The following is a 24,892-nucleotide window of genomic DNA, read 5'->3' on the forward strand; positions in this document are numbered from 1 at the left end:
TAAGTAAATTACTCACGGCGTAGAAGCAAGCATTACCCGAATGGAGTCTCTTATTTATTTCGACATTAATCTCGTTTCTATCATTTATGGTCGTACCCAGATACCTGAATTCGCTAACCTTTTCAAAAGTAAAATTCCCAACTCTGAGATCTTCCTCCCCTCTGCAAATGCCTAGCTTATCCACAATCATGTACTTTGTTTTTGATTCACTCACTTCTAACCCTGTATACTCCACCGCTTTTATGAGGATTTCCGCGTTTCTTGCTACCGTTTCCCTACAATCCCCCAGTATATCCAAATCATCTGCGTTGTTCCATTAAGCGTTGCGCCCAGCTGGCTAACCTGCATTTTTCTAACGGCATACTCTAACGTTAAGTTGAACAGCACCGTAGAGAGCCCATCCCCTTGTTTTAAACCATCGCGTATCATGAAGGGTTCTGATACATTACCGCCTACTCGGACCTTTCCCGTGCTTCCGTTCAGACATATTTGAATTAATCTCACGAGTTTTTTCGGTACACCGAGAAGTACTAGAATTTGATACATTTTGCTTCGCTTAATAGAGTCGTACGCTTTTTTAAAATCTATAAATAGTTGTTGTATGGTTTCGCAAAATTCCCACTTTTTCTCTAACAACTGTCTTATGGTAAACATTTGATCGCTCGTCGAGCTGTTGCGCCGAAATCCGCACTGATAATCTCCTACTATATCTTCCGCGAATGGAGTGAGTCTAGCTTGTATTACGTTTGACAGAACTTTGTAGCACGTTGCTAAAAGTGAAATACCCCTATAGTTATTGCAGTCTGTCTTATCCCCCTTTTTAAAAATCGGTATAATGATAGATTCCTTCCAATTTTCGGGTATTGTTTCATTTTTCCTGATGGCACATAGTTTATAGATTTTGAAAGTGAGCTCGACGCCCCCATATTTGAGTAACTCAGCTGGTATAGAGTCATTTCCCGCGGCTTTATTGTTTTTTAGTTTTTTAATCGTGGCCTCTACTTCTTGGTAGCTCGGTTCCTCCACGTGGGGTTCAGCAGTGTGAATTTCTTCCCCTAATTCTTCGCTATTTTCGTGCACGTTTAATAATTTATCGAAATAATTTTTCCACAGCGACAGTAATTCGTTGTCATTTGTTACGAGGTCCCCGTTTTCGTCCTTCATCAATTGCGCTCTCCTCCTAAAACTGTCCTGTTAGTTTCTATTCTCCTAATAAGATTCTTTTGATACTCCCGCTTCTTATTTCTGTAGATCGCGCTCGTCTGTTTCCTTACGTTAGAATACTCTTTTACGGTCTTATCGCTTCTATTTTGTAAGCTATCTAATTTAGCCTTTTTGCGCCTTTCAAACCAGAGTTCGCACTCTTCGTCAAACCATGGTTTGCTCTTTGGCTTTTTCTTTTTACCCAGTACTTTGATCGCGGCCTGTTTTACCGTTTTTTCGATGTCCCCCCATAAGCTATTCGGTTCGTCATTCCCCTCCGGCGATGTGTTTGCTTCTTCAAGTGCCTGAAACCTGTTATTAATTTCTATCTGGTACCTAATTCGCTCTGTTCTGTCTCGTAGTTTCTCAATATCCAAGCTTTCTACCTTGTTTGCTCGCTTACTATTTTGATTCGCTACTAGTCTAGCTCTTAATTTGGCTACTACTAGGAAGTGGTCCGAGTCGCTATCTGCCCCTCTGTAAGCCCTTACGTCAAGAACATTAGTATGACGTCTTTTTTCAATGAGGAAATGATCAATTTGGTTCTGTGTGGCCCCGTCCGGCGATGTCCACGTTGCCTTGTGTATGTTCTTGTGCTTAAAACACGTAGTTTTGATTATAAGATCTTTTGCCGCCGCGAAATTTATGACCCTAATACCGTTATCATTGCTGGCTTCGTGCAGGCTTTCCTTACCTATAGTAGGCCTAAACATTTCCTCCCTACCTATTTTAGCATTGAAATCGCCTAATAGTATTCTTGTGTCGTAAGACGCGAACTGGTCGATTACCTGCTCTAAAGTTTCGTAATAGAGATCCTTAGCTTCTTCTTCTTTGTCCTCCGTAGGACAGTGTGCATTAATAAATACATATCTATACCATTCCCCTTCGATAATGATGTACGAGAGCCTATCATTGACGGATTTGAAACTTTTAACCGAATGTATGATGCTTTTGCGTACGAGAAATCCGGTGCCTAGAGATCCCCCACTCCCGGCCCCATACAGGTACGTGAAGTTACCCGATGCTAGTACTCCGCCATCTGGCCACCGCGATTCCTGTATTGCTACCAAATCTAGATTGTACCTATCAGCTTCCTTTACGAGTTATTTAAACGCACCTGCTCTGTATAGACTGCGAACATTCCAAGTTCCGACCCTTAAGTCCCTTTTGGTTCGGATTTGATTTTTTTGAGCCATGATGTTATGTTAAACCCGCGCGCTTCGGATCCTGTTCCGATCGCAGGTGAGTCCACCGTTCTAGAGGTGATAACCTCCATACCTCTCTAGAACTAAGTATGAGAGCTTTCCGACTTTGACGATGACAGTGTCAATTCGTCGTCAGACACACTACGGTTTCATTCTCGCATCCTAACGCCCCCCTGCAAGGCAGCGCGCCTTCGCTGGCATCGTTACCGCGTAAGACCAGGTGACGAATCATTCTACACATCCCCTTTCGGGGCAGTTGTCATCACTCCCGCATCCTCCTCGGCAGCAGGATTTTTACCCATTTTTGTAATGTGTGATGAAAGAGATAGATTGAGAGATAAGAGATAATGTGAAGTGTTTTTGTTGTTGTGGTGCTTGCGTAGTGTTTCTAGATGAATGCGTTCGACAGTGTGGGCTCATCACACCCACGCCTGTTCCTATCGGCTGTCCGCGGCTGCTTATTCAATTTATTCGCAGCTAACCTCTTTCTCAGGGGCTGTTCCTCTATCCGCAACCTAAGGACGCGCTGTGTAGTGGTGATAGGCACCCACCCGTCCGATCTGGACGACAACGCCCAAGACCCGGTTAGGGTAGCGGCATTGTAACAGATAATAGTCATTATTCTTATGTTAAATTATTTTTGTTAATATACACACTATTTTAAATATAAACAAGAGTTTATAATTATTACGTTGCATATCCATTACCCACAATCCCGGACCTACTATTATTATTATTATTTATTTCATTTAAAATCAATTTTCTTTTTATATTATTCGTTAAATAATAATTTAAAGTAAAACCAATTTATTCCAAATCTGAATTCGGATCCACGGTTCAGATTTGCAAATGTTTATTACTTTTTCTAATAAATATTAGACTTATTATTTCTTTTATTAAAATCTAATATTAAAAAAATACCAAGGACCAGTAAGAAGAAGTGATGAGCGTTTCACACTTCCCCACCGCGTGGGGAAGGGGGGGGGGGCGTAGGTGAACAGTATTTCTCTCTCAGCTGTTCGATTTTTGTCTTGTTTATATAGCGCGGAGCAGTGAGGAGAGAGTCGAGCGGCCGTGTTGACAATTTCTTCCGCTATTGACGTCAGAGCCTGGCTTATGTTTCTTTTGTTTTCAGCTGGTGTATAAGGTGTGTGTATATTGTTTTTAAATTTTGAGTGTCTTCCTTCTTATTAATACCGTTTTCTTGTAGGTGTATGTGTAGCATTTCGGAAACTAGAATTTTCTTAAGTTTGTCGCGGTGATCGGTGTTATTCAAATCTTGTTTTTCGAAAATATTCTAAATGACGTTATATGGTATTATTTCTTGTAATTATTCTTTTAATTTTTCAGATTCAAGTTCTAAAGAATTGATGTGTATGCAGAAATCCTCAATTCCTAAGTTCAGGATTTTGAATTTACGTCTACCCGAATCGCTGCGAAAATTAAAATGGCTTAGGTTACTTGCGATGTTGGTGACGTGTGTAGGTGTCGTGCGTTCTGCGTCGAAGTAGAAACTGTCGTCGTGATCTGTCACTCGTCAAGTTCTGTTGTAGGGAAGCCCATATCTTCAAAAGATGCCGAGCGTCGTATCCATAATTCATCTCGTTATTGTTGAAGAAGGAGTAAGTGGACGAGACTGGTGAAGACCCACTGTCCATAACAACAATATTTTTCGCCATGGTGTACAGTCTTGTCGATAGAGCAATAAAATTATCCAAAAAGAAATTTCACAATAAGAATATTCAAAACATCAAAAAATTACTGCATGGAAATCATTATCCACCCGCCTTCGTTAACAAATATATACGAAAAAAAATGTCAACGTTAACATCAAACACATTGTCAAGGCAACAGATTAGCAGTAATGAAAAACGCAATATTGTAAGCCTACCCTATATTCAACGTTTTTACGAGCAGACCAGTCATGCATTCAAGACCCTCAACATCCAAATAGCCAAATGAAAAATATCATTATAAAAGGCAAAGACAAGAAAGATAAAGATCTAGAAAACAACGTTGTCTATAAACTTGAATGTAATGATTGCTCTGCCACGTATGTAGGCCAAACAAAAAGGAATGGTATAAATGAACACAAAAAATCGAAAAATACTTTAATCTCCGATCACATCAACAATCTGAATCGCACTTTCAATTTTGAAAACTACCACATTAAAGACAGATAGATCAATTTAAATAAAAGACTAGTTTAGTTACTTAAGGTTGGTTTCTGGTGTTTTCACTTTTTTTTCCCCCTTTAGATCTAGTCAGCTAAGATTTTGACCTCATTATGTATATAAAAAATATGATTTTATGTAAATTTTCAGCCCAATTTATCTAATATTTAGTTGGATAATGCAGATGAAGCAGAATTTTTTATTATAATTTAGCTATATTGCTAAGGTATCCTGCGCAACCCATTTGCATCTCATGATTCCAGAAAATTTGAGTGTAATCTTTAAGCCGATGTGAAAGAATTATAGTCGTTAGATTTTCAAATAAATGTTTTTATTTTTATAAATAAATATGTCATTTGAATGCATAAAATTAATAATAAAGTGAGTTAAATTACAATAAATTTTGATGTACCTGGATTTGCCATTAATATCATATGGGCTATAATAAAAATGTAATCACTATGATTTGCTGTTAAAATAACAAAGAATTCACCGTAGTTTGCTGGAATCATGAAATGGAAATGCATTGCGCAGGATGCATTTTGAATATTTCAAAACTTAAAGCTGAGAAAATGAGGTTTTTGTAAAAAAGTACTGTTATTCATAATATTTTATAAATAATCTATTTCACTGTACATAAATCTTTACACAATGATTTCATAATCATCCGTACTTTGGTTTTTAATGTTAACATTAATATCTTCTTATTTTATATTTACATAACCTCACTAAGCATCAGTCTGATCTCAATCATCAGATAATAATAATCTCAAATACTGTAATCCTGTAAAACTATATAAAATTATTAATTCTCTTGATTAATATTTATACTATTATCATAAGATTTATATAAAATTTTAGAACTCAATTAGAAACATCCGGCACCATAAGTAACACTTTCTGATTGTACTTTTAATGACTCTTGTCGTTTATTGACATATTTTTTTTTAATTCTTGCAGCTTTAGACTCTGGTTCATGTTTTTTGTCACTTGAGAGTTTCCTTTTTTTATCCTTCTGAGTCGTAATTTTTTCTGCGTGACTTGTCATATTACTGTTTGTAATTGATGCAAGTATCTCAGCACTTCTTTGACGACCCAGGTTGTACTCAGAAACTGCATGAGCTGCAGCCATTTCTACTCTAGTTTTTGATGAAGAATTATTTTTGGAGCACTTTCTCCACAGCACTGAATGTATAGCCTCGTTGGCATTTTGAGTAAGTTCTTGGGTGCACCGAGCTAATAATTCTTCATTTGACAATCTTTCATATATTGGTAGAATATTTTCTACAACAACCTGATTCAAAAACACTTGCATACTTGTATGACTATGTGGCTTTTTTTTCTGCTACAGCACGCTTGTAAAAGCACCAAGACTGCTTTCCTTGAGGACACAGTGAATGATTGTGCTTTTTATCTGTGGAACTACAATGATATAAGTTCTATTTTTACACTGTACATACATTATTATACACTAACAAGTTTTGAATAAATACAAAATTGTTCACATCAGTCTCCTGATGAGGGCGGCATTGTCCGTCGAAACGTTGAGAGGAAAAGAGAAAATGTCTTTTTCTCTCCTTTCTCACCACACAACCTGCCTTAGGAAAACCGATAGAGACAAATCAATATTCTTGATCACTACCGAAGTACATCAGATAGAGAAAAACCATTTTTTCTAAAAATATTGTTATTATCTAAAGCATTTTAGTGCCGGTGTAGTAGATTTTGCAAAAATCAAACCAGAACTTTTAACTATGATATGCTGTAATTCAAATTGAATTCTTTTTTAAACATTTATTCATAAGTTTATTTGAAACTCATTTAAAGGTTATGAAATCAGTTCAAAAAAACACCTTTTACAAGGTAAAATGTTGGCTACTATAAGTTTTGTACCTATCCTCACTATTCTGTATCTTATTATTATAATTATGATTTCTCCTCTAAAAAGTTATGCAATCCTTAAAGAAATTGTCTAATATTTATAGCTTACAAAAGTTCTTCTGTATTTTCATCAATTACGCTAATGAATGTAGTGCAATCAGTTTTAAAAATGTAAAGTGTTAAAAATCAGCACACTGACAAAAATCATTACTTACTACAAGAAAAATCAATCTCACTATAACTTCAAGACATTTCTCTTGTTGACATAGCCTAATTTAACTCTCATCCCCTGTACTTTTTCCTGCTTCTCTAATTTTCTTAGCCATTCCCTTACTTCCTTTTCCCTTTCTGTATAATCGTCTTCCACCCTGATTCCCATTTTTGCTAATTCCATTCTCTTTTTCATGATTTCTATTTTATTCCCCAATGATTCTAATTCCACTACAAGCCCCGCTCCTATCGGCCTTATTTTTTTAATATAAATTGGTAAATTTATTGACTCTCTTACTAACCCGGTTAACTCTTCTCTTATACCCTTTCCTACTGTTCTTATCCCTCTTATAAATACATTTTTCTTTCTGCTTAGTCGCTCCTTCGTCTCGCACTCGTACTCTCCTTCTCCCAGCTCTTCCGGTATCTCGTTCAGGCACTCTCTGCCTGGTTCCTCTTCTCCCTCTTTTTCTTCTCCTTCCTCATTTTCGTTTTTGTTTTCCGTGTCCTGGTTTTCCTCTTCTCTATCCGCTATTTCGTTCTGGTTCTGCTTCTGCCCTTCCTTGCTTTCCATATTTTCCACTCCAGTTTTTAATATTTTTATTTCATTTGACCATCTTTTTTTCATCTCCGACATTTTATTTTCCATATTTTCCACTAAAATTTGCCATGCTCTTTTGCTTTGCTCTTATTCTTTTTCCTTCTTCTGTTTTCTTCTTTGCCGTCAGCTCCATCATTATCTTTGATGGAGCTGACTCCCTTTGCTGGGTCTGTGATTCTCTCTCATCTCCTTGCTTATCATCCAGCTCCCTATCTCCCTCGCTTTGGCCATCGAGGCTTCTTTCTCCCTCGCTGCTGCTTTCTGTCGTCCCGTTTTCTTGCTCCTGGTTTTTCTCATCTGCCTTTCCTTCCTTTTCTTTCTCATCCCTATCCCTGCTATTTCTATCTTTTATCGGCGAGTGCTCTACCTTGGTCCTACTTCCGAAGGTCACGTCGAATCCGCAGTTTCCTTCTCCAGGAAGTTCTTTATTTGGATTGCCTGTTCCTTATCTTTGGCATCTTTTCTTGGCCTTTCTCTACCTCTCTTTGTCGCCTACGCGGTCGTCGAATCTTCCTTTGCCATCTTGCTGTCCTTGTCTTTCTCACTCGCGTCACCCGCTATCTTTCCTTTGTCTAACCTCTTTCCTGCCCGTCTAATCTTTTCTTGCTCTCTTCTCCTCCCTTTCGCTATTTTCGCTCGGGCTTTCACCCTCCTTGCCTTCCTTTTTTCCGCTTTCCACTTTTTCCACCTTTTCAGCTTTTTTTCTCGTCTTTTTTTATAGCCAATTTTGGTCGGAGCTCTTTCACACGCATGTGCTCTCTATTCCCGCCCAACCTAACCTCTCTATTACATTTATAAATACAATATTATTTACGCTGTACCCGTTAGAACTTTACATTTCAAAAGATTATTAGTCATCTCTATAATTCTTAATCGAGTTCGATTGCATGATCCTTCATGAATACTTATGTTTCTAATGAGAATCACGATGCAATTTATGTTAAAGCGAAGTTCATAAGAAGGTAAATTAGGTGGATTTTATGTATTAAGATATTCAGGTAATAATGCTTCCGACATCAATCCATTATCATCACCATTTTCTGCAGACTTGATGCTTGTATATAGACGTTTTGTAGAACTGTTTAATAGTGATATTTCTTAATTAAATTGCTGATGAATTCATATCATCGTATAGTTGGTTTCGAAGAGATTACAAAATTAACAGAAAAAAAAAAGATGCTAGGTCTACTGGACAAACAAAAAAGTGACAAATACAGCGAAAAATAAAACTTTTGCGGAAGTAATGTCTTGTTCAAAAACTACTACCAGGTCAAAAAAGATACCTAGCGTAATAATAAACCGCTGCCAATTCTTTGGCACGTAGCTTCCTTCAACATTATGTATTGCTTAATATCAGAATTGTTTTTACTTTATATATAATTCTATGAATTTATGCCACGCAGTGCTATAAAATGATTTTTCAAAATCACTAAAATGTAGTTAAATTGAGGTTCCAACCCCACGTATAGCAATTTTACTACTCTCAGTTACGTAAAATTACAAAAATCTAGCGATTTTACTATTCTTGTAGTGAAATTGCTCCGCCTCGCGTTCAGTGTGAAAATACTATCGCCGTTGTAAAATTACAGAGCGCAAAATAGTAAAATTACTATATACCGTTGTGAATTTACTTATACTGTTGTAAATTTACTGTGCTAGGCGTAGGACGGATTGGTTTACTACTGGGTTAGTAATATTAAGACAAAATTTTTTATATTGTAACCCTGAAAATAGGCCGTCCCGTAGACGAGCATAAATGTAGCGCGCTTTTAAAACTGGGATTCACAACTGCAGTTACAAGTACAGTAAGAGCAGTGCGTTTTTTGCGACTTCTATAGGGCTTGACCATACGACCAGCTTAACCTATAAGCTTATTGCTTAGTTTACGTACGAAAAGCAATTCGCTTGTATAAGCTTTATGACCTCTCACTTTCATTGCTTCCTGCTTTACTGAGCCACTGAGGCCGTCTTAAATCCATGCGTAAAGATAATTATAAAATTTCGAGTGGTTTGATAAATATATTGTTAATAACAAACAGAGAAAATATTTGCTAGAAGGAAAACCAAGTTATTTTCAATAAGCGCTATAAATAAAACCAAATCGAGTTAAAAAATCCAGGGGACAATTAAAAAAACACAGAAAGGTAGCTGGCGTCTGAATTAGTATATAAGTAAGACTTCTCTATCTATATCTGCTAAATTCTGACTGGAATATTGACAGTTCTGCTGCTTGATCAGCTCAGCTGGTCTTGCACTTAATGATTATCTTCCTGGAATAAGTTTAATTTGGAACTACAGGCGGTTTTCTGCCACTGTCGGCTACTAAGCATGGGCTCCAAAAATTGCATTTAACTGCATAGCATATGCATATTCGACCCTTGCAGCGATAAAGAAACGGCTGCAAGCCGTGAAATGAGAAAAAAACTCAAGCTCTCGCACTCCGCGCAGAGTGTTTACTCGCATTAGCTGATCAATTCAACCTAACCTGATAAGACATGGCGCGGCCGTTTTTTCATTCAAAATTATTACCGTTGGGTGTACAGCAATCAAGCTTCTTTACGTTTATAATACAAGAGATAAGTCAACACGACATATGATTTAAATTCTATTATATTTGTAATATATATCAAGTAGCCTTTGTAATAATTAAAGAATCGTATATATATATATATATATATATATATATATATATATATATATATAGCTATGACTGATTAAAAGAAAAAAAACCTCTGCCAATTAATTGGCACGTTGCTTCCTCCAACTAAATTTATAGGTCTAATAAATAAAATATTGTTTTAATATACAGTATAATCTGCCTGCTAATGTATGAGGCGGTTCTTTTGTTTCACAAGACGTAGCAATAGCGTCAGTGATCCAAATTTTTCTCTTTTTATTTTCACCTTTCCTTTTTTTTTGTTTTTGCTAGTTCAATACATTGTTTTATTTCACTTATTATTCGGTTAGTAGCTGTGGTAGGATCCCGTATTGACATATTTACATTAAAGTCTCTTGTTTTAGCAAAAATTCTCAATTTTTTGTTGTCCAGTATTGTAGTGGGTTCAGAGTTTTTAGTTTTAAGTTTATAAATAGCAAAAAAATCGGGTAATGATCTGTTAAAGAATGTTTTAGTTTGTATGTTACCGTATTTATATTATTAGTTTTAATGTAAATGTTGTCGATGCATGATCCTTTACAATTTCCATTAGGTGGTCCAGTTATACCTTGAAAACCAGGTCTATATCCTTTGTCCGAAAAATTACAGAGAAATTCTTGGCTTAATCTATCCGCATCTAAAAGATCAATATTAAAATCACCCAATACTAGGTGATTTTTAACATTTTTCTTTTTACTTATAAATTTATTTAGATAACAGACAAATGCAGACCTGGGTATGTCATGAGATCTATAGACAACAGATATTTCCATATTACTATTGTTACTTAGCTTGATATGTAGATTTATTAGTTTAATCCTTCCATATTCAATAATATTACCATCATGTTCAATATTGCTATCTACAAAAACTATGATACCATCATTCTGATTTATCATACTTTTATTATAGTAACTATTATATCCTTCCAATTCATATAAATTATAATTAACCTGTATAAAAGTCTCAGTGCATACAACAATTGATGGTTTCCTATCTAGACTCTCTATTAAAATTCTTAATTTATCAAACGTTTTTTCTTTTTGTATATGATCTTTTTGAATATTATCGAGAAATTCGTAATCCATCTTCTAGACTTGAGTTGCTTGAAGTTGCTTTATGTTGGTTTGTGGTGTCGTAGTCGATGACGTAGTCATTTCTAGCAATGAACTTGATGCTAACCGATTTTTTTTTTAAGTTATCAACATTACCGATGTATTCAGGTATAGTAGGTTTTATTGGATAGTCTGTCATATCAATGCAATTTTTAATCACGCTCTTTATTATTGTACACATGTTGCAATCCGTAGCTACGTGCTTAGTGTCCAGTTCTGTGTTGTATTTTCTGTTGCTGAAAACGCAGTTTGGGCAGTTATCTTTATTGCATCTGGATGTCGTATGAGATTCTGCACATTTCAAACATATGCTATCATTACGGCATTTTGAACCACTGTGGCCAAATCTTCCACAGTTATAGCATGGTCTTGTATTTATTACGTCATAAACTCTACAGTCATGATAGCCCAGGAACACTATGTTTTTGTTTTCTTTTATGTGCTGATATATTTCAGCGGAAACTTCTATTATTGCTGTTTGTGTTTGTGTTCTTGGATTTTTGTACATGTTAACTATCTTGCATTTATTTTCATATTGTTTGAAATTTCTGTTGTCTAAGTCGTCTTCCAGAGCTTGGTTATCCATCTTAGATTGTCCGTCTATTTCTACTATTTTCCTCTTCGGATTGGCTATTTTTTCTGTCTCAACTTTACAACATTGATCAAGTTTTCTGTTTAAGAGTTTTTCTACTTCAGTAGCACTTTCTTTGGTCATACAGTTTATTATTACTTCATGATTATTAGTACTTAATGAATTGGCAGCGGTTTTTTTTTCTATTTGTTTACTAAAATTTTAGCTTCTTCATTTTCATGATGATCACTGATTGAATAATCAATTTAACTTGGCGGCAAAAATTTAGAAAAATCAAAATTCTTAAAAATTAAATCATGAAAGGCAAAAATAAAAAATCAAAATTATGAAATTAAACAATTTCTTAAACGAAAATGTTGAATTGAAATATTAGGAAATATTAAATAAAAAGAGTTTGAAGTATTTTTGATTTAAATTTAGAATTTAAAATTCATTTTTGTGACTGTCATAGTTTTTTAATATTTTCAGTTTTAAAATTTTACCTTCCATTATAAATTAATGCGTAATTGTTATGCTTAAAATCGTTATTAGTTAAAATTTTTACTTTTACCCCTATTAGGAATTGACATTAGGAAAAAAGATCTTAACAAGACTTGAATTTTATTACTATTGCAATATGTATGTTAACCGAGCGACGCTAGGAGTGAGGTGAATCGCACTAGTTATGAATTCAAATTATTCTAAATGACAATGAATGGCAAACCATTACTTATTTTAAATAGGCTTAGAAGCTTAGACAAAGGTGCCAAATGCGACGATGCAATTATCAAATCGATCTTTCTTAAGCCAAATCATAGAGCAATTATAGTTGCATTCGATATCAGCGATCTCAACAAATTAACCACCTTGGCAGATAAAATTATTGAGAACTCTCCGTCTGATTCTCGACTTTCTGCGATTAATATTGATTCGGACATCTTGTACTTAGCTTTACATGTCAAGCGTCTTGCTGTCTTCTTTAGTAAATTTTCTGCTAGATTAAAAAACCTTGAAAGTTCCTTCAAAGCTTTCAAAGGTCATGCTCGATCAGGTTCTAACACAGGCTAATCCGAAAGTCGTTCGCGTATTAATTCTCATGATTCATCTGAACTTTGCTTGGCGCACAGGAAGTACCCAGACAATCCCACTTCATGCAAGAAGTTGTGTACTAAGTACTCCAAATGGTCGTCAAAAAACTAAGTGAACCTTTCCTTGCAGAGATGTCAGGGGATGGTTTCTCCGATTCGAAACATCTCACCATGAGGGACCTGAAATCTGGTCGTAGATTTCTCATAGATTCAGGAGCAGAAATCTTTGTACTTCCAGCTTGTTCCAAGGTCAGTTCAAAACCCTCTTCTCGCAAGCTTTATGTGGCCAACGATACAACTATTGATACTTTTGGCGAAACGTTCCTATTGTTAGACTTAGGCTTGAATCGTCCCTAAGCGTGGAATTTTGTCATTGCGTCTGTGCCTCACGCGATTATAAGGACAGATATTTCATTAAGGCAATTTATTTTATTACGGTTTAACTGTAGAACTGTAGACATTTGTAAATGTCGTTTCGTTGACTCGGTCACGTGACTATCATCCGTAGGTGTACACAAAATGGTTCCATTTGTCGGAATCCATGCGGTGGCATCAAGCACCAAGTGTGCCCAACTTTTAGCCGAATTACCTGAAATAACAGGTTCAGTTTCGCACGATCCTCTTATCAAACCTGACATTGTTCATTACATTTATACCACGGGTCTGCCTGTCTCTGAGCGTCCTCGTCGATTTTCTGTGTAAAAGCTCAGAGCAGCTAAAGCTCAAAGCTTGGCAAGATGCTGGTATCTGTAAACCCGGCAGCAGTCCTTACGCTAGCCAGCTACATTGGTTCTGAAAAAAATGCTCAGACCGTCCCTGGCAAGTATCCCACAGCGCACTTGAACGACTGCACCAATGAACTGCATAGAAAGAAAATTTTTTCTTCTTTAAATCTCTTAAGAGCCATTAATCAGATTCCTATCGGCACCGAAGACGTTGAAAAGACGGCGATAATCACGTCCTTCGGTTTATTTGAATTTATGTATATGACCTTTGTATGGGGCAAGATTACATTAAGGTTCAAAAATAAACTGTGAAATCATTGTTAATCACATATTATGACTTTATTGAAATCTCCTGACGAACAGGTCCTGGTGTGACCTTCTCTCACAAGTTGTCGCCGAGAACTGACGCTCTACTCATTAAACGCCGTCGAAAACTCAGGCCCGCTAAAACAAAGACGCTTTCCCGAGGACTACCAAAGGGATTCGAAGCAGTGCGCGCGCTCTTCTATATCTATAGCTATACACACGCAGTCATGTGCTCGCACGAACACCTCCCGCCCCTCGACTCTCTGGCCTGGCAGTCACAGATCGGCTCTTTAGCCTTTTCGCACTTAAGGGGATGTGGGAGCTGAAAACACTGTTTTTCTGTTCCATATAACCTTTTGAATAATGCTTGCAATGAAAAACCAAGACCAGAGCGCCATAGTGTTGAGTTTAGTGAATTATTCTACCGAAAAAAAATACCAATCGGACTTTTGGTTTTTGGAAAAGTTGTGAAATACGAGCGGGTGTTTACGCGTGTTTATGCGATTACAGCGCCAACTTCAAACTCCAATTTTACTTATTAACTTTTTTTTTAATTTGAAATTTCATCAATATAATGAGCAGAGCGCCATAGGTTTGAGATCAGTGAATCATTCTATCGAAAGAAAATATCAATACGGTTTTTAGTTTTTTTTTTGGCATTTGAAATACTAAATACCCCGTGGCGGATTTGCGAAGCTATAGCTCCCACCTCCCCTTAAAGTGACCTTCAAAATCCGCGGAGTAAAACTCCTAAAGGAGGTCGTGGCAGTCTAGGAATAATTATAAAACGACTCCTAACCGTATTGGCCTGAAGCCACGAATAGCCTTGTCGATTCGCGCATATGAGAGCTAAATGACGGAGAAACGTTCGCTAAAACTACTAATAGGTCGAATATATTATTAATAAAGAATAAATACGCCGCATTTGCTATTATCCCTAGCAGCCCTCGGTTACGCCCGGAACAACCTTTGATTTGAACAATGCCAGCCAAACCTTCCAAAGGTACATTAATAGAGGGTTAGGAGATTTTAAATTTGTTTTCATTTATATCGACGATATTCCAATCGCCTCAGTATCCTTAGAAGAGCACTTTGAACACTTGCGTTTATTTTCGAGCGTTTAAATAAGTTCTGTTTGCGCATTAAAGTAGGTAAGTGTATCTTCGCTGAAGAGGAACTCGTTTTCTTATGGTATTTCATCAACTCGCAAGGCATTCTTCCAACTCAGGAGAAGGTCAAAGCGATGTTGGACTTTCCTAAGCCTAGCACGGTAGTGGAGTTGCGCCGTTTTCTTAACATGATAAACTTTTATCACCACAACCTCTCTCACGCTGCAGAGGCCCCGGTTCCTCTAAACGCATACTTTCGCAACTCTCGTAAAAATTTTAAGCGTCCGATTGAATGGACTGCAAATCTAGTTTTGCCAATGTTTCTCTGCTTGTACATCCTCGCTGTGGCGCAGAACTCCGACTTGTTACGGATGCGTCCGACGTTGCGATGGGAGCTGCTTTAGATAAAAAACACTTTCTAACATCTGGGAACCTTAAGCCTTCTATTCGCAGAAGTTCACCCCAGCTCAGCAGTTGTACAGAACTTATGATAGGAAACTCACTGCAATATTCAAGGCATCGAAGTATACTTCATAAATAGTTGAGGGCTGTGACTTCGCGATTCTCATCGATCACAAGCCACTCATTTACGATTTTGTACAAAACAATGAGAAAGCTTCTCCACGTCGTTTGTCAGTTTACTACCCGTATCGAACAAATCAAAGGTTCGGACAGCGTGGTGGCGGATGCTTTTTCTAGGATAGAAATTGGAGTCCATTCGATTTTCCCTAGAATTCGACCTGGCCGATCTAGCAGCCAAACAGGACGCGGCCAAATAGCTAAAAGAGATTCGTGAGTCACGGAAGTACCCTCTTACTCTCAAGCGTCTTCAGCTTGGCCCAGAGCATACAGTCATTTACTGAGAATTGACTAGCGAAAGCTTGCGCCTGTACATACCTGAATACTTGCGTAGATTAGTGTTCGAATTCTTTCAGAACACCGCTCACCCTGGTCCCAAGGTCACTGATCGTCTTGTTTGACAACGATACGTTTGACCAAACATGCATCGCGATATTGCTGTATGTATGATGCAAAAATTGATTTGCCTGTCAGCAATCTAAAATCTTCAGGCATGCCGAAACGTTCCCTGAGCACTTTGTAGCTCTGGATGGTCGCTTTGACCACGCTTATATCGACATGGTAGGACCCTTACCGGTGCGTGACAGTTACCAATATTTGCTTACCATGATTAATCGTTTCTCGAGATGGATTGAAGCGGTTATCCTTCAGGAAATTTCAGCCCAGACCGTGGCTCGTGCGTTTTTTGACACTTAGGTATTGCGCTTTGGCGCACCCAAGGCCATCACATTGGATCAAGGGGTACAATTTGAATCTAGATTCTTTTCTACCTTGTTGTCTCTGAACAGTTGTGAGCGTATTCGCACCACTGCGTACGACCCTGCCGCTAACGGTATGATTAAACGCTGGCATCGCACAATAAAAGCTGCGTTGATGTGTCACAAGAATGGCAACTGGCTTAGGACTCTTTCCACCGTACTCTTAGGATTGCGTTGCCATGTTAGATCGAATACCGATTTCTCTCCGGTCAAGTTTTAGTACGGCACCATGCTACGCTTACCTGACGAATTTTTTATTCCGAGAGATATCGCACCCGATTCACACATGTTTTTCGAGGATTACTGTGAACACATGCGTCTAGTTCGACCTATACCAGTAGCTAAACATAACAAGAAACGTATCTTTTCCTTTAAAGATCTACACAGATGTACCCATGTTCACATGCGAAATATGACCAAAAAATCGCTCGAGCGACCGTACTCAGGTTCTTACAAGCCGCTATCTCGCGAATCCGATCGCGTGTTCACAATCGAGATCAATAGTGTTCCTCGCAGCGTATCTATGGAGTTTTTACAGTGAAAAATTCAGTTGATGTAGAAGTAGAAGCAAATGACAGTCCAAATGGCAATCAACCGCCTGTCCCTTAACAGTAATCCTTTAACAGTTTTAACAGTAACTAGCTTGCCAGGATAGCCGATGACAAGGTCTAGGTGGCGCGCTCCGTGGTTTTTTGTGTCTAGGTGTCAAAATCATTCGAGGAAGGTGTCTAGAGGTACAGGGTAGCCGATGACGAGGTCTGGGTATTTCGCACCGTGGCTTTTGGTGTCTAGGTGTAGAAATAATTCGAGGGTGATGTATATTAGAACAATCAGTGATTTCATCTTAGTAATAAAAATGTTACCAAAAAGCTGTGGTCGAATGGTGCTAAGATGCTTATATTTTATTTTTACGACTTTTAATATGAAATACTGTAAACAATTTAAAAAAAAAGGATTGAAATCTCTAAAAAAAATTTACTCTTAAAAAAGTAAAAGGTTAGGCGAGTTTGATATATTCCGCAACAAAATTACAGATAGAAAAGAACTGAAATCAATCAAACAAAGTCAAGTTTATTATATTTAATCGTAATGAAGCAAAGAACATCTCTCAAGATAATTACTACGTCACTTGCCGTCAAATTATTATTAATGTTAACTTACAAGTAAGTGTGATTAATATATCAGATCTGAAATTCGGTACATAACAGTTCTGTTTAGGTAAGCGGTCAGCGTGCTCGACTCCCATGCCAGAGGTCCAGGTTCGATTCCCGTCGCCGCAAAAAAATTTCTATCTTTCACCATATAATATTAAATAAAATAACAATAATAATAAAATAATAACATCCAATAAGAAAAGAATTAAATTTTTTTTAATTTCATCTCAGTATAAAAATTACTATATAATATAGTAATTTTTATAACAGTGCAAGTATATCCCGCTATTACTTAAGATTATAGCAATTTTTACTCAAGTTATTTTAATTTTTATTATATAATTTTTCTCAGTGTAGCGGGGCGAAAGTAAAATCAGCGGGGCAAAAGTAAAATTAGCGGGGCAAAAATAAAATTTGCGGGGCAAAAGTATTTTTTTTAATGAATGAAACAAAAATATAAAAAAACACGTCGACTTAAATTTTCAGAGACAAATAGTAGCCATTTCAGTCGAGAGTGGAATAAAGTACTATATGCAACGCGGGACGAAAGTAGATTTTTTCCGCTGGTATGTATATTCTCGCTTCGCTTGGGCAGTAAACGCATCCTCGTGAAAAATCTTCTCGCTCGGGCAGTAAACCCACCAGCGGGAAAAATTTGCTACTTTCGACCCTTGTTGCATAATGTACTATTCTGCTAACTGTTTTGGACGTGTCATTATCTGTACCAACAACATCTAGTATTCGATACGAGGACGGCGACGAGAAGGAGGACTACGGAGAATGGGAGAAGAACACAACGACAATAAAAAGAGAAAATGAGGTAGTACTAGTACAGCAGTCAACAACGCAGTAAATACTTTAGTATGATCCATAGCACCACCTGCTAAAGAACAAGTAGTAGTACTAAAACAACCCAAGCTTAGCCGTATAAAATGACAGCACGACAAAGAGTAAACCCAGAGCCACCTAATGTGCTAGACACGTTAATCAGCGCGTCAAAATACACTGAAATCAGGTATAACACTCATAAGAAAACTTTTTAACATTTACCAACGTCTACAAATGCGATTTTCAGTGATCTTTTACGGGTTTTCACGGTTTTTCACGGGTTTTCGCTATTTACCCAAAATTCTGGGTGCGTACGGAAAAAACGGACACCGAATTTGGATTCAGCGCGTCAAAATACACTGAAATCAGGTATAATACACTTATAAGACATCTTTCTAACATTTACCAACGTCTATAAATGCGATTTTCAGCGATTTTTCACTATTTACTCAAAATTTTGGGAGGTGTACGGACAAAACGGACACCGAATTCGGATTCAGCGCGTCAAAATACATTGGGATATATGGGTCTAGTCACAAGTACTCCCCACTTTTTTTTCTTTGTGTGCCGGTGTAAATATTGCAGGTGGCATATTTATATTTGTATATGTGGAGTATATGGTAAAATGAAAAGAAAAACACACTCTTCTTTAATATCCGTGGATGAAACCTTATTTATTTAAAGATCGTTTTCATAATCTTGTTTATTTCTAATTTTAGATTTGTCTTCTATTGCAAGCTTCAAGGAATCTGCTACTTTTATTTTACAAATTCTACAAAAAAAGTTTGTTTTGAACGATTGTATAAAACCATATATCATATTGAACCCTGCGTTGTCACCTACAATTAAAACCAATTAAAATTTGATACAATAATTTTTTTTGTTTACGTTAACAATGATGCTGTCAGTTTGTAAAAAATTAATTTCTTGAATAAGCCGCTTAAACACTTTTTGGTTTCACACACTTTATGATCTGAAGCTCGTACAATAAAAGCTACTATTATACTATTAAGCTTTGATGAGATTTCAAGTGGTAAACACGCAATCGATGCATAAGCTACCCCAAATTTGTTTGTACATGCATGACCGCTAAATCCATTTCTAACTTCCAATTCATCAAAAAACAAAATAAGCGGAAACACAATATCTTTATTGTATTTCCATGCATATTTAGTTTTCCACTAATTAGCTTGTATGATATTAGAAATTATATGCGATTGTTTTGACAAACTGTTGACGTATTCTAGTGTAGCTTTTAATGGTCCGGGAATTTCTAAAATAGCCTTTAACGTTTTTCGCAAAGGAAAATCAATGGCATATGCGGTTTCTGGAGATAAAACCGTTTTATTTCCAACAGATTTGTAAACATACTTCACTCCGATAACAAACTCTTCAAAATCTACCATACCTTGTTTTTTTAATAAAGTGAATATCTTAGTTTCCGAATTGAATGTTTTAGAAATTGCATTATACGAATTTATACATGATTGTACATCATTAATTGCCGATTGAGAAATGTTATGTTTATTAAGTATCGTTAATATATCCTTTTTCAGAGAAGTTAAAAAATGTTACAAATAAAATCATCAAGAAAGGTAATAAACATCTGAACAATTTTTCGCCGAAGCGATGGATCCGGATACAATTTTAAAATGAATGACAATATGCACTTTATTATTTGAGACCAATCCATGGTACAGTAGTTTTTGATATTATACAAAAACGACTTGTATAATTTATAAACTACTTTTATTTACACAAGTAATCTTTGGATATATATATATATAAAATATTTACATAACATCAAAACTCATAACATGGACTTTCTAATCCATCATTTATTAACTAAAAAGAGATCGAAGAGAAACTTACTGACATAAGCAATTACAGTAACAGTTTTTAAATTGTAGACTCCCTTACTTAAAAAACCCCATACAAAATCACATGTCTTTGGGAATGTCTGTAGTGCAACTAGACACTTAAAACAGGCATCGACAGCTTGTAAGACATCTGTGTAAGCATACAGCTCGCTATTTGAAACTACGAATGTTTGAGCATTTTCTATTGTTCCTAGAAGTAGAATGTACGGATGTTCTTGTAGTTTTAAAGCGTCACGCCAGATCTCAATGTTTTTCTTTTCTTCATCTAACAATTCGGAATTCAGGAATATACAATTTTTTTAAAAAATTACTTATTTTTACGTAAATAAAATCGAAAGCAGTTTTTTTTAACGATAACTTTTCTTACTTGTACGTGCAGCATGAAACATTTGGAGATATCCACTTTTGAGAGAGTAATAGCATCCTTATTCACTTTCGAAGTTTTAACCGCTTTTATAGACAAAGGTATTAGCTATAAAGCTAATAAATTATCATGAGTGTCTATAAAAATTATTACATACTCAAAAGAAGTCTCAGATCAAACAAATTACATGAAATTTTGGTCACTTTGATAACAATAGAAAAGTACAAACAAATCCAAAATAGGATATCAATATAAAAATAAACAGAATAATTTGAAAAAAATATACCTTTTTCTATTAATGTTTTATTTTTCTCGATGAAATCTTTTACTTCTGTAATCCGTCCTTTGCAATGTGTAATGACTTTTTTCGCCAAATTAGGCCATTTTTGACTAAACAAAAATTAGTAATCTATATTAGGAAAGTGCTTCTTGAAATCTGTTATGAGCTATATAAGAAAAAGTTAAATTATTATAATTGTTTTCTATTTGAATATCTACAAGAATAAAAACAAATTTACCAAAAGTACAGCAAGTGGAGGGCATATACATTTCTACAAGTTCTAAAATATAGATCTAAAGTTATGGGTTTTTTTCTGTTTGTTTTCTTTACTTAATAAAACGGATCTTTCCAAGAAAGTATCATTCCACTTTTTTATAATATCTTGACTTGAATAATTATGATTGGCATCAGTCAAACAAAGATATATATACACACACACACACACACACGCATATATATATATATATAGGGAGAAGAGATTTCTTATGTTCCAAAGTAGTTTCTTCAGTTTCGTCTAGAGGATCCTTTTCTGTTGAAGTTAGTCTTTTATTATTTGACGAGTTTAAAATATTGGTTTAAAATACATGACTTTTAGACTCCACATTTTCACCAATCTATGGTGTAAACACCAACTCGGGATCTGACGTAGGGAAAAGCTCTTAAATTTGTCTACTTAATGTAGTAAAGGTCGTAACGTGTATTCTGTAAGAAAATAAAGTGCATGACTAGAATTAGCTGAAACATACATGCATAGAAAGAGATATATAACTGAAGACTCCGGGTACACTTTTTCAATAAATATATGCTTTTTTTATTATATAAACTTCAAGAAAGTTGTTATATTGTTAAATATGCTAAAATATACTAAATATAACTGTTTAATGTATTGCTAACTGGATTAATTTGGTTAATGTGGGGAAATCTATTGAAGCTACTCAAAACCCACAATAATCAAATATATCAAGTTAGTAATACATTAAACAATTATATCTTATCAATATTAAATAAAACAACAACTATTTAAACTTTTTATCATAAATCATTGTTTATAATATACTGTGTCAATACAATTTGACGCACATGCAAGCTTCATAAAAATTTACTTATAATTATTTTCCTCTTTCAATACGTTCAGAATAATTATGCGTTTAAGTCGATTGTAGTATATTACTTGGTTACTTTTATATTTTCCAAGGATAATTTTACCTTCTAATGATTCATTTAGCAAATGAAACAATTCATTTTCGTAAAAGTATGTACACATACAACATAAATACAAATTTATGTGATGAAATGATGAGTATAAACCTGACGATTCGGTAGGGATTGGATTAGGCCTGTCAACAGTCTCTTTGTCCTTGTCACTCGAATTTAGTTCAGTCGTCACATTCAAAGTTTTATCAAGCAAGCTATTATTCTCATCATCATCAAGCTCCACGTGCTCTATACACACTTTTACAGGAGCTTGTGATGTGTTTACTAATAATAGTGCTTTTCAAAGCTGTACTTTGAAATAAATTCAAAAAGTACGTTTGGGAAAACATTAAGCATTGTTGCTATATCTTCATCACTTAGAGAGAAAAACTTTTCGTCTTTCACACCGGTAGCTAAACAAATAAAAAAATTAATAATAATCAATCAGTCATGAGCAAAAGCTAGGAAGTGTTATTGTTAGTGGGTTTCCGGTGTGAATGAGAGGTTAGGAAGACAAACGTTCCCTCGTCTCCCGACAAGAAAGCAAAAATATTAAAGTTAGTATACTTACTTTCAAAAACTTCATGAAGATAGTTAAACTGGATGTATTTGGCGAAAAACCAATGCATTGTTATTAGTTTCAACCACTGCAGAAGTTTTTGCCGCGACTTAACCGCGAAGGCGCGAACATCACCAGCTCTGACGACGAACTGTTAGTGGCGCCGCTGCCCGACTCGTTTGCGGACAACGGTAGAACGAATTTCGGGCCGGAGCATCCCGAAATCAATGGCACTTAACTACAGGTCGTTTCATCGAGCAGTGGCACTAGTTAGAGCAGCGGGTGCTTGCACGTGGTGAGACCGACAGGAACCCTCTAGATAGAGCCTCTCTCGAGCACAAAGTCGCATATTCGCGCAATAATTGGCAATTCAACGATACTGCAGTGCCAAAAAGCCTGTGCTAATTTCCATTAAATATAGTTAGCAACAAATTTTGTTGCTAGCAATGTTTAATTGATATTTTTTAGATAACAAAATTTGTTGCTAACTATATTTAATTCATATTTTTTAGAAATGTCTCTCGATCGGTCCGAGGGGACATGTTTAAGGTACATTTTAAGCCCGGATAGAGTAAAGAAGACGGTCCGGATCTGTCAAAAAGCCGTGGCAAGTGACTGAAAACACTTATTTATATAGTGAAATGTCATGAATTTTGGTCAATGATTTTACAAGGTATACACATGTTTTTTTTTTCGATAAAAATGGTGTATATTTTATATATTTTCAATAGAATTTTTTTTTCAAATTACATCAAATCAAAAATTTTTTGGTAAGAAGAATATCTTTTTGTTTTTTTGCAGGATTTAACCCAGGCTTGACCCCTTAAGGGGTTGTCGTCCTAAAAAAACACTGCTTTTCTGTGACATAAAACTTTTTGAATAAAGTTTGCAAATGAAAAATCGAGTCTGTAGTGCCGTAGTGTTAAGTTTAATGAATCATTATACCGAAAAAAAATTGCGATCGGACTTTTTGTTTTTCTAAAATCTTGGAAATACGAACAGATGTTTACGCGTACTTCGTCGTACTCATGCGATTGCAGCGCCAACCTTAAAATCTTGTTTTACATGAAACTTTTTAAATAAAGCTTGCAAATGAAAAACCAAGCCTGTAGCGCCGTAGTGTTAAGTTTAATGAAACGTTCTACCGAAAGAAAAATTCGATCAGACTTTCTGTTTTTCTAGAATTTTGGAAATACAAAATACCCCGTGGCGGAATTGCAAAGCTTTTGCGCCGACATCCCTTAAGCCGATCACTGATTTTTTACGTATGCTCTCCGAGTCCTAGGGTAGTGCAGAGAAAAGTGTCACTCCATTGACCGTATTATGTATGGTCTGTAAAACTACTTTAAAAAAGGTTTATCGACGATTCAAGGAGACTATAAAACATACAAGAAGAAAGAGGTTGAGGTTAGTCGGTAGGAGACAGTCACAGTAAGCTTGTAGAACTGTACTATGGTTTGCCAGCTTTATCATATGCTGGTGGAGACAGACTTATGCAAGTCACGAGTGAGCGAGGTGCGAGAGTGGCTTGAGCATCAGGATGCGCACACAATACATAAAATGGTGTGATCTCATTTTCTTCGTCACTCTTACCGAGTGTTCAGACTGTTCCTGACGTAAATGATAAGCTGAGTCAATGTCGATAAACTTCGGCAGGTAGGTCTACGACCGCATCGATTATGATCGTTGCGTAGGCTGATGGGCAGGGTGCGAAGGCGCATACAGTGATTGAGGGTTCTCATCGGGTGCAGTATAAGCCAATCTCGTCACTCACCGATCAAGCACCAAAAGAATTTACAATCCCTGGCAACTGTGAATATCTAGATTTGGCACATACAGATCGTACATTGAGACGTTATTAAATTATGGACCAGCGGTAAAAACTCGCACTTGAGCATTGTCTTGTGGTACGATGACACAGCCGGTAAAATAGATAACACTGATGCCGGTAATGCAAGTTTCGTTAGACGACAAGCAGTTTTTACTAATAATAAAATTGGTTTGTTGGACTACATACACGCTGATGTGATGAAATTTGATAGACTACTACTAGGTGGCGTTAAGGTATGTGTACGTCTTGCGCGTTCTAGTGACAGCTTTTGTCTAATGAATCCCAATTCTGCATATACAGTACACATAACCGAGGCAACACTGTTTGTTCGTCGCGTAAAGGTTAATCAGAGTATTTTATTGACTCGTGAAAAAATGCTTAAAAGGTTGCCATTGCACTCTTTACGGTCAAACTTTAGTAGCAAGAGCACAGATCACACTGTTGAGCTTATTCTCTATGTTGAAGTCAAGCATGGCTGCTGGCTACGTAAGCCTTTTTCGACCTAAAAAAATACTGATCCACGTTCATTCACGATACAATAACTCTTTACGACCACACAACTACAAAGCTTATGGCAACTTCTAATCTCAAAAATCGGATCCACTTCCCTTTGTATATAGT

At 36.2% G+C, this 24,892-nt stretch overlaps 1 protein-coding gene across 2 annotated transcripts in view; it reads right to left on the bottom strand.

Annotated features, from left to right (window-relative positions):
• Positions 1-24,892, bottom strand: part of LOC100117161 (NEDD8-activating enzyme E1 catalytic subunit) — a 142,037-nt gene that overhangs the window by 14,541 nt on the left and 102,604 nt on the right. The gene's annotated exons all lie outside the window — the stretch shown is intronic.

Source organism: Nasonia vitripennis, chromosome 4 (assembly GCF_009193385.2).
Source record: "Nasonia vitripennis strain AsymCx chromosome 4, Nvit_psr_1.1, whole genome shotgun sequence".
Lineage (NCBI taxonomy): Eukaryota > Metazoa > Arthropoda > Insecta > Hymenoptera > Pteromalidae > Nasonia > Nasonia vitripennis.